This window comes from Lygodium microphyllum, chromosome 30 (assembly GCF_053477565.2).
Source record: "Lygodium microphyllum isolate KBCC chromosome 30, Lygodium_microphyllum_v1.1.10, whole genome shotgun sequence".
NCBI lineage: Eukaryota > Viridiplantae > Streptophyta > Polypodiopsida > Schizaeales > Lygodiaceae > Lygodium > Lygodium microphyllum.
In genome coordinates, this window is record NC_141164.1 from 24,426,750 (window position 1) to 24,443,314 (window position 16,565).

The window sequence follows — 16,565 nt, forward strand, 5'->3', positions numbered from 1 at the left end:
TTTAAACAAACCACAAGGTCTTGACAAGTTTATAGGATATCTTAGTATTAATCTTAGGGATGGGGGATTTCATTAGTTATGCTACCTCCTAATGATGAAATTCTTTATGAAAAATACATAGCATTATGATTGTGATTATTGTCTACAGTAATACTGCAGTGATGATCAAGGGGTGATCATTAGATCATTGGTGATTATTATGGAGATTTCTTTGGGGAGGTATTGAATATTAGATTCAAGAGGATGACTCCTGCAAGAACGAAGTGATCCAAAGGAGGCATAATGGCAAAGAGAAAACTGGATTTACTACCTGTAGACACGGAGCCTGTAAGACACAATCTTAGACAAGCTTATGGAGGAGTCTTTTGGTGAATTAATGCCAAAGCAAGATTTTCATGTTTGATGTTCATCATTCCAAAATGTAATTCCCTGATAAGGCATTTGACTTCAATCAAGGGTGTAAGTGGGTTCTCAATTGTAAACAATTGGTCCCTTGTGTGTGCCAGGCGTTAAAGGTTATAAGGACACACTATGTCATATGTGCATTCATCCTTGTGTGGTTCCAAAGGGTGCCAAAGGAAATTTTGCAACATCAATCCAAGATATGCAGTGGTTAGGAGTAGGGTAGATTTCTACTTGGAAATGACTTGATGATCATGATCTATCTACGATTGATTACCAAGTATTGTGGTCCTCATCAACTAACACTCTTATACAACACATGTGGTGGTCTCTTCATATTTCAACGATCCTTATTTTTAAAAAAAACATTACCACCATGGACTACACCTTGTCACAAGTATATCCAAAAGAAGTTAAACACCATGATGTACAGGGTGGTACGGGGATGAAGAATTCAAGCAACAAACTTGTCACTCACATAGATGGATTTGGTAACTACCATTTAGAAGTGCAAGGCCCATTGGGATCAGAGCATGAAAGAAGAAGTGTCTTAAATCTTTACATGCTTGATAGTGGGGACTACTCCAAGGTTAGAGGATACATGGTTATGGGTGGATTCAAGAAAGCCAAAAGAAATGGTTTAAAGAGCTATTTATCGAACTGCAGGAACGAAACAAAATCAATGCATTTACACCTATGGGTAAGATTCGTGCCTTGGCTTACTTTCACATTCCTCTAGTTGAGACACGTATGGCAAGTCTTTGCTCAATAACTAGAGTTAAGCAAGTGGCATCAATTGGTTGTGCACAAGTGAACTCCAGCTTCTTGTCCACCTTACATGAAGCAAGAGATGTTCGTGTGGTCTTTAATGGACATGATCATGTCAATGACTTTTGTGGCAACCTTCGAGGAAATATAAAAGTTTGTTATGGAGGAGGAGTTGGCTACCATGCATATGGTAAAGTTGGTTGGACTAGACGAGCAAGGGTTGTCCCTGTGTCATTGAGGTCATCAACTAGTAGTAATACCTCACATATTGACATTTCAAAGGGTGCAAAGGTGCCTATATTACCCTATGTAGGCTTTCTCAAAAAGGGGGCAGTTACATTCTCGTGGCGTCTATCTCTCTATCGCTGAAAAAACTGTGAAAAAAGATTTGGGGCCTGTCTGCGAATTGGAGAGAGGGGGAAGGGAGATGAGGATGAAGAGGCAGATTAAAAATGACGAGTCGCGAAGGATTGAGTAGCAGCAAGCTGTGGCGATGGCGCCTTTCTGCACCAGCTTCTCACCCACAAGATGGTAGCCCCAACCTATCTAGCTCGAAGAGACAGGAAAGAAAAAAAAAGATCATATCATGTGTTCCTCAATCATCAAGCAAGATCACAACCAGGCAACCACCGCATTACCAGCCACTTGCCAAGAAGGAGGACGAGCAATCAATGGGCAACTGCACTTTGTCATTCTCGGATAGGAGATGGAACCGGAGCAAGTACCAGATCATGGCCTCGCCCCGATGAATTATCCATAAAGCAAGAAGAAGAAGAAGCAGAAGCAAGGGTGGTCTGCTCTTCTTTTCGCTCAAAAATCATTCGTTTTCACCAGATATCAAAGCAAGCAATCGATTAGTCTTTCTAAGAGGCCCAAAAGGGGGATGAAGGCGCCATCTAACTAGCCGTCAAGGTGGAGAGAGACACGATCTTGGAATTTCTGGTGCCATGGAAGAGGAGGGGAGCATGATAGTGGTATCATGGTGCATGATTATTAATGGAAGTAGGGAGGGGGATCGTTTAACAGAGACATGGAGAAGAGAAGAATCCTTTGACCTCCAAGATCTTAACCAATCACCATACTGACTAAGAGGAGAAGAGAATCAACCAAGTTGTGGAGAAAGAGAGAGGGAGATGGGGCGCCTTCTCTGGGTGGGTTAGATTGCATGAGGAGGAAAAAATCAAAGTCTAGGAGAGCTTGGATAAGGAAAACAACTATGCTACAGCAAGATGCAATGCAAATCTTGGTTCTTGTCCTCCATCGCCATGTCCTTCTATATAATGGCCAAATTGGAGCCTCAATGTACTTGGGTAAACTGAGATCATAGGCTGGTAGAGGATTTTGTTCTCGTCAAATCGCTTGGCCTCGCGCAGGATTTGGTGGACAGATCATGGAGATATTGAACTAGTCTCCACCTCCTTCATAAGTCGTCGCTTCCTCAACCAAAAACCAATCAACTCTTGATTAAGAGTTTAATCTTTAATTTAAGAGAAAAAGGTCATTCCCATTGCCATAGACTAACAGTCGTGTGAGGAATGGCGAGAGAGTAAAAGAAATTGGTGAGCTCACGGTCGAAACGAGTGGCTGGATGACAGACCTACCTTGGCCGGACTGCAAGAGGACGCGGACCCCAAAGGCGCAATCACGACTCGCGGGTTTTCCAAGTAAGTGTCTAACTGATTTATCTAAAATAAATGATATGGTATGAAAATTTCTCTAGTTTATAATTTTTAAAATATGTCTTTAAACCTGTTCTCTCATGCTACATGGTTGTTTGCATTTATCTTAACTGATTTTTATTTATTAAAAATAAAAAACAATCGAAAACACTAAAAAATGACTCAAAATTATCATAAATAAAATTTTATAAAATTACTGGCTGAAAATTTATAAGTTTTGATATTTTTCCTATAGAGCTTATGAGTCAGGGAATTTACTGAATTTCTATCAAGATTTTTAAAGATGTTTTGTTATATTTAAAAATTAGAAAAGAGATATATTTAGGGAAAAAGCATAGTTTTCCTTTACGTAAAATGTGTTATTTATTGATATAAACTATGGATTCTTAGTGAAATATTGGAAACAAAATCTCTGATTTGTTAGTGTATTTTTGTTGTAAGGGTTTAAGAAAAGAAATAATAATTTAATAATATTTTACTTAAGAAATGCTCGTATAAAGATATGGTGTTTTGGTTTTGAAAGGAGAGATTATACGCGGTGTGAACATTTAGGAAGCATGGGAAGTTACAAATAAGAAGTTTGACAACACTTTTTAATAATCAATAATGTTAGGTTGCAGTTATAAAATTTAGTTTAAATTAAAACAAATAAAATCAAACAATTTGATGATCGGATGGCATGGGGGACAAGCCTCAGCATCTATATTAAATTTTTACATGTTATTCATTTTACAACCAATTTCTTAAATACATGGAGTGGAGGGCCACTAGGATAATTTAAAGAAAACTAAGGGGATATACGGGATTTAAAATGAACGTTGTATGTGAACCATAAGAGTGTGGAAATAACTTGTTTTATCATGCTTGATATTGGTTATAGAAGAGGAAAAGAAAGGACGTGATTTTCGCAGAACGAAAAAATTATTTAAAAATTAAAAGCAACGACGAAATTTATATACGGAGTGGGAAACGTCTACCAAGGGAGATTAAAATTTAGGGGTTTATGGTACGTCAGAAAATTTGATTTGAATGTTTGTTTAAAATTAAACAAATAAAAAGAATTAATTTTAATCAGGTGGAGAAAAACATAAAAAGGAATTTTAAACGGAGATATACAAATAGATCTAAGAGATTTATATCCCTGAAACAACCTTTCCAAAGTCAAACATTAAAAACATTTCCTGGATAAATCGCCACTAGCATGGCAGGAGAAATTTATGAGAAGGTTCCCCTGAGAGATGGGGAGAAACCATAGTCATCTTAGGTTTAGCAATTTAGTGCCCAGTATAATTTACTGAAGTTTAGAATCTTTGCAGTTGGACTACTACAAACAACGTTGTAGATATTAGGGAAGGCTAAGTCGAATTAAAACAATTAGTGCAAATAATCACTTGTTTAGTGCAACAACTCTTAGGAGTTGGCTTGTTGACCTGGGTAAAAGTGGCTTGGTCTTTGGCCAGTCATTTTTTGGTGCGTCTGCCGGGAGCCAAGTGCACTCTAGCGGGTGATTAATTTTCCTAGGGTATTCAAATCCTAGGTGTTATTTATGAGTGAATACGCAGTCTCTTTTCTAAGGGACTATTTTCCTAATTTGCCCCAAGAGTGCCAAAGAAAAGTGCTAGATTGGGCAAGGGATACGGAGTTAGTAGAGGGAGGCACATATTTTGGGCCACAATTAACTGTGGACGTTGAACAATTATCTTCTTGGAGCTGGGGTTATAACGACTGTGCGCAAACCATAGTTCTACTAGCGACACACTTTGGGTTAATAGACGCGGTGGAGATAAATACAATCAGTGTATCGTACCACTTTGATTGGTATCACCGCATAGCTTATCGGACGTTTAGAAGAGTAGTGTGGGATGATGTGTTGCCTTGGATACGTGTATCCAGAGGTTTAAAAATTGCTTTCGACACGAAAGACGTTAGAGAGGTTGCTAAAATTCTAGGCTTAATCCCCGAGCAAGAAGAAAAGTTACCTTTTGGGGAGATAGACCCAGAGCTGCCGACTATTTTGAACCTTCTAAGTGCGCATACAAGCGACAACCTAATTTTATAGCTTCAAATGAAACGAGCGTAATTTTGGAGTATGACAGTAAAAGCTAGTTTAGTACTCGTGGATGAATTTAGAAGAGAGACGGAAGCAGCAAAACGAAGCTAGGGATCAGCGAGTTAGAGAACGAGCAGTGTGACAAGAGGCTTGGCTATTAGAAAGGCTAGAGAGGGTCAACGCATTGCTGAATTTGGGAGTAGACGCTGTGTCTAACTCAACGGTAGAACCTCTTCAGCCTAGCTTATCAACTGATAGAACACCATCGAAAGAAAGTGAAGTAGCTTCATATTAATGGGATCAAGTTGTCTCCAGTACTAGCAGTGTCACTAGGGAAAGAGGTAGGCAAAATAGTGAGAATAGGGAGAGTGAAGCTAATGCTACGGTCGGGAGTGTTGAACTGCTCTTTGACTGGGATTTAGAGTCAAATTTCGGATTGCGTCAATTATTTAAGAAACCTCAGGAACCTCTGTGGTTTGATACTATCAACGATTTAGGGTTAGGGCTACTATTTAGAGAAACAATGGCTCGCAACCCAGTCAGATTAGCTGATTTCACGCAATTCGGGGGATTATGGGACGAAGATCCCGATGCCCATTCGCAAAGATTTGAGGTGACTTGCGTCGCCAATGAGATAATAGATGACAACCAAAAGCTTCATATTTTCCCTGCAACATTAAAAGATGAAGCAACGAAATGGTATGGGAATTTAGATGCTCAACATAAAGGGACCTATGATGCCTTATCAAGAGCTTTTCTAGAAAAATTTAGACGACAAGGTTTTCAAGATAGATTGGCTCTTCAACTGGATTATCTGTCCCAAGGAGCAACTGAAAGTGTTGAACATTATATTGAGCGCATGGAGACAATCATTCGTAAGATAAATCCTGCTCCTGACGATCCCACGCAAAAACGTAAGTTTATTGATGGACTTAATCCTGAAGTTCATCAGCATGTTAGTTTACAACGACCAGCTGCGTTGGCAGATGCTAAAACACATGCTAGATGGTGGGAAGAAGTGCAGCTTAGTCAACAACGACGGAGAGATCTATTCAAAGAATCTTGGACAGAATATCCAAGCACTTCAGGTGGGGTACCCAAGAACGTGTCTTATGTGACCGTTCCTTTAAATCCCTTGGTAACCGCAAGCTCAAACATGTCAAGTGTACCCTTAAATCCGTACACTTCAATTCCAGCCTATATGATGCAGACAGGAATGCCTTCTATGCCGCAATCTCAATCTCCTCTGGATGAAGCAAAAGTAGCAGATATTATTGCGAAATCTCTAGGAAAATTAAAGGAGGAAATTATGACTTCAGTTCAAGCGCCTTTGAAGGAAATTTATTCGATAACGACACAAGGATCTAGTGCTCAACAATCGTCGGGAAATTCGACTTCAAACCCACCTCGATCTAATATCTGGTGTGGTAAGTGTCATGGTTACGGCCATGTGGCTACAGAGTGTCCGACGCCTTCAAGGTTAATGCCTGATCATCCACCGTTTTGCTCTTTTTGCCACAAGACTGGTCATTTAGATACAAATTGTTGGCATAAATTAGGTCAAGAGCAACAACAAGCTCGTTCAATGCAAACGAATTACAATTTCATGGATCGTAATAATAGGACTTATGAGATTGGACCACCCAATCAACCTTTTAGGCCACGAGGATTGCCCACCCAGGGTAGACCCCTAGTGCCTCGAAACAATTACAACAGTGATGGCAATCGAGGGAGAAATTCTCCTTTTAGAAGAAATAATGGAAATTTTCGTAATCCAATGGGGCAAGGTGGTCAACAAAGACCTAGGGGACCAGTAATTTGTTATCGATGCCAACAAGAAGGTCACATAGCCACATATTGTCCAAATGCGCGTAAAAATCAAGACTATACTCCTCTTTGCAAGAGGTGCAGTGGTGAAGGACACTATGAAGAGAATTGTCCTAAGCGAGAGGATAATAAAATGTCTGACAAAGGGAAACAAACCTCTAACGAACCTTCAACGTCTGCTGCAAATTTAGTTGAAGTAGAAACAATAAGGAAAGATATTGGAGTTAAATCAAAATTTATACCTCGTAAGGTGACCTTTAGGGCTGACCCTATGATTGGTGTTATTACTCGAGCACAAAAGCAACAGCAAAATGAGCAAGGTTTAGAGGAAGGAAGTCCACAATTAAACGGAGCAGTGAAGGTTAAGTCTAAGGACATAGATCCTAATATAGAACTACCTGAATCGGATTCTCCGCAGCATTCCTCTGACCATCCGCTACTACCTGTGCCTTTGGCAAATCCGAAGATTCAAGTGGGAGTAGCTCCTTTTCCCGAAAGATTGGTTCCTCCTAAGGAAAGGAGTAAAGATTATGCAGAATCCGTAAATAAGACCTATGATCTTTGGGCTACATTAGAAGAAATATCATTGACTATTAACCTTCGGCAATTGCTAGAAATAGCACCTGTTTGTCGGAAACAACTTTACCATAAATTAGTTCGGCGTCGAAGGAAGAAGATTGAGATAAACGCTTCTAAAGTCAGTGAAAATTCTTCCAAAGGAAAAACAACTAAGGATGTAAAAATAGTAGATTTATTTGTGGACCTAGGAGCTCCAGTTATCGATACTACTATTAATGGCCACTTGCTACATGAAGTGCAGTTAGATGGTGGCTCAGCAGTTAATTTGATGACAGAACAGGCAATGCAATAATTAGGGTTGAAAGCTCTAGAACCTACTCATATTGTTTTACGGGTGGCTGATCAAAGGAAAGTAACTCCTTTGGGGTTACTGCGGAATGTGAAATCTGTAGTAGCTGGATTAGAATTTCATGTGAACTATTTGATCGTTCGTTCGCAAACAAATATTTCATCATATTCTGTGCTACTGGGAAGACCTTGGTTATACCAAGCAAGATGCATTCAAGACTGGTATAAAGGTTCAATTGTGATTGGTCCTCGAAATGATAGGGTTAAAATACAAGTTATTTCAAAAGGATTTTTGAAAGATTCAGGAGATGAAGCAGTTAGTGAAATGGATGAGAAATCCAACAGTGAGTTTTATGATTCGGGTATGGAGGGGACTGATCATGAAGGGCCTTATGCCTGGTTATTTAAAACACCATATGCAGCAACAGTAGAAAAAGTAGAGGTCAATATAGTACATCAGCCTCACAAGGTAGAACAGATGGGTATTGGTGAGTATGCTGTAGCGTTTTCATCTGACAATGATTCGGATAGTGATATTACTCAGTGGTTATCCACATCCGAAGATACAACCCTCGACTGCTTAATGCTTTCAACAGAGGAAGCAGAATATCTTGATGATTCGCTTGAACCATGTTTTCAATTATCTACGGATCAAGAAGGAAATAATCAAGAAGATGTATTTTCTACTTACAACAGGTCGGAAGCGGTTTCTGTGGATGAATTAGGGGAGGAAGAAATGCCTGAGTTAATGATATCTGATGTGGCTGACATTTCAATAACCTCTTCAGAAGGTATGGGAGAAGATGATGTTACTGATAATCATAATAGTATGCTTGAGAGTAGGATTTTAGAAGCTCTTCCTTATGGGGAAAATGCTTTACCCTTTGGATTTGGACAACTGCCAGATAGAGCTAAAAGGATTTATTACTACCAGCTAGAAGCGAAGGAAAGAGAAAGGAGAAGTAGGCATAGGTGCAAACCCTTACAAAGACCACTATCTCGTGAGGATGAGGATGATTCAGCTTCGGCTTTTAATAGGTTTTCACAGACTTCTCGTGAACATCATGGTAATTACGCTAGGATTATTAGAGAATTGGAAGAGGCATTGGAAGTAGAGCGTGAGGCAGCGTTGACTGCTGTAAATGAAGCAATGAAGAAGATTACTGAGTTGCAAAAGGAAAAGGCAGAGTTTCAGTTTAGAGAAAGGCGATATCTAGATGAAATCTCGCTTTTAGAATTTTATTTAGAAGAAGAGAAATCTAAATTCAGTAGGGGTGAGTTACAGATGGACCAAGCGTTATAATATGCAAGCGGTGGTGTTGCCTCATCCAAAAGAAAGAGTAATGGATTTTACTATTTATGGGGATGGGCAAGAGCCACAACTTAGATGGTTTGAACCTGCAGCACCTAGGAATTTTATGGAACCGAAACAAGTTATACATTATTTGGGCTGTCGAATTCAGGGCGAGGAGGATGAGAATCTACATTCATTAATTCTCAAGCTTGAGGATAATCAATGGTTTTGGAGTCTAGATGATCAGGAATGTCTAGAAAAGAATAACGAAATTTTACGTCGATATCGCCGTAGGTTACATGCTCAATATCCATGTAATTCAGAGCAGATACCTAGCGTAATTGACTCTGTAAGAACCTCATTTACCATGAAATCTCGTAAAAATGTAAATGTCAATAATGGCGGTTTAGATAAATATGGGAAGAGATATACTGAAAAATCCTTTCCTGAGTTAGTAAATGTTTATGGAATAGAAGTTGATGGTGCTACGCAAGATAACCTGGCTATTATTCCTTATAGGGCTTTACCCTTGGTAAATTCTGTGAATGTGGGAGAAGAAGCACCGGAATCAAGTACTAAGAATAACCTGCTTGAAAATGTATTGATGCAGATATCCGAAGATGTGCCCACAATTAAGCCACGAAGAATAGACTCTCTATTTATTGAAGAGCCTGAAGTTGAAGTAGTTAAGCTTAAAATGGCAGAAGGAAAATATTTAAATTTAGGAGACCAATTGGAATCGCCACATCGTGAAAGATTCGAAGAAGTCTAACGAGTGCATGTTGACGCTTTTGCTTGGTCATATAAGGACCTTAAGGGTATCAAAGCTGAATTATGTCAGCATTTTATTGATCTAGAACCAGGCACAAAACCTGTATGTCAACGTCAACGACGAACAAACCCTGTGTATGCAGAGTTAGTGAAAGCTGAAATTACTAAGCTTTTAGATGCTGGATTCATTTATCCTGTTGCATACAGTGAATGGGTATCTCCTATTGTGGTAGTACCCAAGAAGAATAGTAAGAAGATTCGCATTTGTGTCGATTATAGAAAGCTGAATAGCAAAACACGTAAAGATCTTTTCCTTTGCCATTTACTGATCAGGTACTTGATAAGGTTGCTGGTCATGAGCTGTATTCTTTCATGGATGGATTTAGTGGTTACAAGCAAGTACTAATTCATCCTGAAGATCAATCCAAAACTACATTTACTACTGAATGGGGTACATTTGCTTATAGAGTAATGCCTTTTGGTTTGTGCAATGCACCCGCAACATTTCAGAGAGTTATGATTTCAGCTTATCAGGATTTTCTACGTCAATGGATGGAAGTTTTCTTGGATGATTTTTGTGTTTATGGTACGGCAAAAGAAATGCCTGAGCTACTAACGCAAGTATTTGAACGTAGTGATGAAGTAGGTATATCCTTGAATCCTGATAAATGTGTTTTTGGAGTACCAAAAGGAACCTTATTGGGGCATATCGTTTCTAAAGAAGGTATTGCCATGGATCCAGCTAAAATTATTAAGATTTCTGCACTTCCACCTCCAACAAATCTTAAGCAATTGCGTGGATTTTTAGGACATCTAAATTATTATCGGAGATTTATTTTCGATTTTGCAAAGGTGGCATCACCTTTGACAAATCTACTACGAAAGGATACTCCTTTTATTTGGGATAATGTTTGCCAGAAAGCATTTGAATTTCTTAAACATAAGTTAATTGAAGGACCAGTATTAGCACCCCCAGATTGGACAAAAGAATTCCATATTCATGCTGATGCATCTATGTATGCTGTAGGAGCTGTTTTGTGCCAAGCAGATGATGATAAGGTGGATCATCCAATTTATTATGCGAGTCGAAATTTAAGTGATGCAGAAAGGAATTATACCGCCACTGAGAAAGAATGCCTATCAATGGTATTTGCGGTGGAGAAATTTTGTCATTATTTATTAGGGAATAAGTTTACTATATATGTTGATCATGAGGCGTTAAAGTATTTGCTTAATAAAGCAGAACTTTCAGGACGTGTGATTCGTTGGATGTTGTTATTCCAAGAGTTTGATTTTCAAATAGTTACTCGTCCTGGTAGAGCTCATGTGCTAGCAGATCATCTATCACGATTATTAACATCATACAAGGAGGAAGGTGTGGAAGATGATTTGCCGGATGCATCACTTTTTACTGTGGAGACACAAGTTCCATGGTATGCTGATATTGTGAATTTTCTTAGTACTGCTCGATATCCACCTGGTGCTGATAAGCGCAGGAAACGTCAGATATTAATGCAATCACGCTCCTATGGATTATTAGGGGGTTACCTTTATAAAAATTTTTCACGCGAAGGTATCTATCGACGTTGTGTAAGGGAAGATGAAGTACCAGTGGTTCTTAAGGCATTGCATGATGAGTCGTGTGGTGGCCATTTTGCCGGTGAATTGACTGCAAGAAAAGTTCTATTAGCTGGTTATTGGTGGCCTACCCTATTTAAAGATGCTTATTATTATTGTCGCAAATGCGATGTATGTCAAAGGACTGGTCGTCCTTCTAAGAGTTTTGCTACGCCTTTGACACCTATATTAGCATTAGCACCTTTTGAGAAATGGGGAATTGATTTTGTAGGCCCAATTGATCCGTCTACTAGATATCGATCGAATCGTTATATCTTAGTCTGTACTGACTATATTACAAAGTGGGTGGAAGCGAAAGTGCTTAAAACGGATAAAGCCATTGATGTGGCTAAGTTTATGTATGAGAATATTATTACGCGTTTTGGTTGCCCACTAGAATTAGTAAGTGACCGAGGTTCCCATTTCTTGAATGGTCTTATCAGCGAGCTAATGGAAATCTATAAAATTAAACATCGCAAATCAACACCTTATTATCCCAGAGCTAACGGTCAGGTTGAAGTAACCAATCGCATTATCTGTGGGATTTTAACTAAAACGGTTGCTTCCCACAGGTGAGATTGGGATGAACATTTATATGAAGCGTTATGGGCCTATAGAACTACTTATAAGGTGACAGTACAAAATACACCCTTCAATTTAGTTTATGGCACTAATGCTATATTCCCTATTGAGCAAGAGTTGCCCACTTTACGAGTAGCTCTATCATTACGACTAGGTGAGGTTGAATCTTTGAAACAACGGATTTTACAATTGGTAAAGTTGGATGAGGAAAGATTATTAGCTCTACAAAGTCTAGAAGCAATGCAAAAACGTCGTAAAGCATGGCACGACCAGAATATTAAAGTACGGGAGTTTAAAGAATGCGATTTAGTTTTACTTTATGACAGTCGTTATTATAAATTTCCTGGGAAGCTTAAAATTTGTTGGTTGGGACCTTTTAAGGTGATTAATGTTTATGATAATGGTTCTCTTGATGTGCAGGATATTAATGCTGAAAATGAGATATTTAGGGTCAATGGCTTGCGCCTTAAACATTTTGTGACTTAGGTTAGCTAGGTATAGTTAGGTTAGTAGTTACAATAATATTTTGACTAATCCACCCTTGGATGTCTTTTCTTTCTTGGGGGGGGGTGGGGGGGGGGGGGGGGGGTTTAAATGGGATGCAGGTATGGCCTTTTTGTGGATGGACGCGCTTTACCCTCGTATTGATGCCGATAGTACTGATCATGTTCATGCTGGACCTTACGATATTCCGCGTTTTCAAACGCATGACAGGTTTTTATATGCACCGAGAGGAGAGGCCTGTTGTGGTTCTTCTTTTGTGATTATTTTTTGTTTACAGTATCATCCACCTTTTGGTTGTAGGTCCTGTCAGCGGCATTTATTTGTGCGTGCTCAGCTCTTGTGTTGGCAGTGTCGCACATACTTTCGACGCTATGGTACCACTGCCATGTAGGAAATGATTGGTTATACCTACCAGCGTCATGATTATAATAGTGTTTTTTCTCCTGAGTGCGGCGCTGGTTAGTCTAGGGTAGGTAGAGAGCAGGCAGAATTTGCGAGATATCGTTCGACTGTCTACCGCCTTACTCCATCTTACCATGATTTGCAGACTAGTGTTCCCTGCCCATGTTGGGATTATATTTGTTGGTACATGGATGCGACCGAGGGGCATTCTTTAGATGCTTTACCAGTGGCCCCTATGCCCTACTATGATGATGCAGCTTCGGCTTCGCTCCATGATGTGATGGAGGTTCTTAGTGATGCACCTGATAGCGGATCTGTGACTTCTGATATGTCTACGCTAGAGGCTATTCCTGAGCATCCTATAGATGATAGTTTAGTTAATAGGTTTGACTTAGATGGAGTTGATGATTTCGGATTAGGATTATTGTTTTCACTAGAAGATCTCAGAGACTTTGAAGATTTTAGTCTAGATATTTTGTTTTCTTAGTCTTTTTTGTTTTTCTTTTATTCTACAGTTTGAAAAAAAAAAAACAAAACAAACAAACAAATATATATTGTTTAAAAAAAAACATACAATGCTTTGAGTTACCGATATCCTGTAAGTTTTCATGCACTTTCATTTTATTTTTTTTTCACGTAGTTAGTAGTTAGTTGCACGCACGGTCAGGATATTCCTCTCAGTGCTGGATTTTGGGATATTTAAGTTAGTAAGATGGACAGTTCTATATGCAAGAATGGTTATCAAGTGGAGAAATATACTGCTTCTTAAACAACCAAGCAGTGGGAGCGTTACGACAGTCTAGTTGATCGCGATTGTGACATGAGTATTTGACAATTCTTTTGTACAGGGAAAAGTTTTATTATTTATCTAACCCTTTAACATTTTACTGGCTAGTGTATGTTTCATGTGCAGATTTGACTATGATTTTGCGTTACACACTGTTGTATGTTTCTGTTGATTCTTGGAGTTGCAATATCCACGAACATACAAGGTTGTTTCATACCTAAACTTTTTATTTCATATTCATTTTGAAAAAATACATGAATAAAAAAATTGATGGAATGAAATTAGAGATGTCAAAGAAGAAAAAAAGAAAAAAAAAACACTTAAGTAAATTACATAGGAATTATAAATAAATATTTTAAACAAATATGAATGATATATACACAATTCTCTCTATATGAAGTCCACTCACAAGGGATGGGACTTAGCATTAGGGAGTGATTAAAAGGGGGGGTGATGTGTGTGCATAACATAGTGAATTTCATTGTATGGGTGTCCGATTAGGAATCCTATAGAGTTTTCCCCTATCTTTTGGTCGCTTTTCTAACGATATGTGGGATAGCTGAATAACAAGGTTCTCTCCATGAAATTTTGACTAGGAGTAGCGTGGAAGAAAGATGCTGAACTGGTGAGTATTCTTTGCTTATCATTTGCCTAGGCAGAGTGACTAGTATTATGCGTTAGATTAGATTCCTCGAGCAAAGTTGTTGAGCTGAAATGTTTGACCGTTCAATTAAGTGATGTCTTCTTAGCTTTTTAGTTGATCCTTTAAAAAAAAAAAAACAACAACAAAACAATACTTAAAATCCAATCCAAATACTAAAAGTTCGGAAGAGTCTATATATTTATTCTTTTAAAGAAAGAAAGAAAGAATAAAAACAAACAAGAAAAAAACACCCTGAGATTACAGGGTTTGAAAAAAAAACAACCAAAAGAAGGTAACCATCGCCTCTGAGGTCCTGGTAGGCTGTAGGGATTTCCTTGACGGGTGCCCTGCGTCCGATGCCTTGTATCTCTTTGGGGTGGGACCTTTTGGGAAAAAGAATCAATGTATATACTCTTTTGACTTTTTTTTTAAATAAAAAAAAGCCATTAAAACATAAACTTAAAAGAAGAGCCTTGGACAATTAGAAGTTACGAACCATTGGCTGGTTGTTCTAGTAGAACATGGAGGGTTAGCAGCTAAACCCTAGGAGTCCTATTTAATGTTGTAGTATTAGTTTGCCTTGTTTGGGTTCTTTGCTAAGTAACGACCTTATCAGTGATGCTATTTCAGAAGCAATATTTTTAGTAGGATAGTAGTGTGGCAATTTATTGCCTGGAGGGATTATTGTTGTTTAGCGGCTCTAGACAGCTTCCTAGTTGGTATATTCTATGCAATGGATGAAGCTCTGTTATGCATTTTAGTGGGGAGAGTGAGTAAGGGAGAATGTTAGTTTGCATAAGTTTTTATACAATTTACTTGAAATGTTTGCATTGTTTGTATTTTACTATGACACCAACAAGTATTTTTCCTATCTTTTTAGTGTCTACTAGTTGTCCATGTGCGGTTTTGCAGATCTTGTAGCTGTGCTCGCGAGGACGCTTCGCAATTAAGTGGAGGAGAGTATATTTTTCTTTCAAAGTTGCGTAGCAGTGCTCGTGGTAGCAGTGTTCGTGATGCTGAATGTTCGTGATGTAGCTGTGCTCGCGAGGACACTTCGCAATTAAGTGGGGGAGAATGACAACACCTAAATACATGCCATTTATTGCAACAATTTTTTGGCAAAACTGTATACAATTGATACCTTATTACTAAATTTTTACATGAATTTAATGCAGAAGTGGTGTTCGTTGTTGCTGTCTTTGGAGGCCGTGTCCTTGCAGTCTAGCTAGGAGATGAATCTATGAGAAAGTTCTTGTATGAGAGGAAGGTGGAGTTTTAGATAAAAATTTGATAGGTCTATTTAGTGAATCTCAGCTATGACTGTTTAAAATTTTCCTGTAGGGATTAGTATTACTTAGAGGAGATATGACCTTGTTATAAATTAGGAGTTTTCGGGGGAATTTTAAACAAACCACAAGGTCTTGACAAGTTTATAGGATATCTTAGTATTAATCTTAGGGATGGGGGATTTCATTAGTTATGCTACCTCCTAATGATGAAATTCTTTATGAAAAATACATAGCATTATGATTGTGATTATTGTCTACAGTAATACTGCAGTGATGATCAAGGGGTGATCATTAGATCATTGGTGATTATTATGGAGATTTCTTTGGGGAGGTGTTGAATATTAGATTCAAGAGGATGACTCCTGCAAGAACGAAGTGATCCAAAGGAGGCATAATGGCAAAGAGAAAACTGGATTTACTACCTGTAGACACGGAGCCTGTAAGACACAATCTTAGACAAGCTTATGGAGGAGTCTTTTTGTGAATTAATGCCAAAGCAAGATTTTCATGTTTGATGTTCATCATTCCAAAATGTAATTCCCCGATAAGGCATTTGACTTCAATCAAGGGTGTAAGTGGGTTCTCAATTGTAAACAATTGGTCCCTTGTGTGTGCCAGGTGTTAAAGGTTATAAGGACACACTATGTCATATGTGCATTCATCCTTGTGTGGTTCCAAAGGGTGCCAAAGGAAATTTTGCAACATCAATCCAAGATATGCAGTGGTTAGGAGTAGGGTAGATTTCTACTTGGAAACGACTTGATGATCATGATCTATCTACGATTGATTACCAAGTATTGTGGTCCTCATCAACTAACACTCTTATACAACACATGTGGTGGTCTCTTCATATTTCAACGATCCTTATTTAAAAAAAAAAAACATTACCACCATGGACTACACCTTGTCACAAGTATATCCAAAAGAAGTTAAACACCATGATGTACAGGGTGGTAGGGGGATGGAGAATTCAAGCAACAAACTTGTCACTCACATAGATGGATTTGGTAACTACCATTTAGAAGTGCAAGGCCCATTGGGATCAGAGCATGAAAGAAGAAGTGTCTTAAATCTTTACATGCT

The 16,565-nt window shown here is 38.6% G+C and overlaps 1 pseudogene; it reads left to right on the forward strand.

Annotated features, from left to right (window-relative positions):
• The first annotated feature begins 721 nt into the window (after window positions 1–721).
• On the forward strand, window positions 722–16,354 carry LOC148009626 (putative inactive purple acid phosphatase 29; annotated as a pseudogene).
• Window positions 16,355–16,565: the final 211 nt, after the last annotated feature.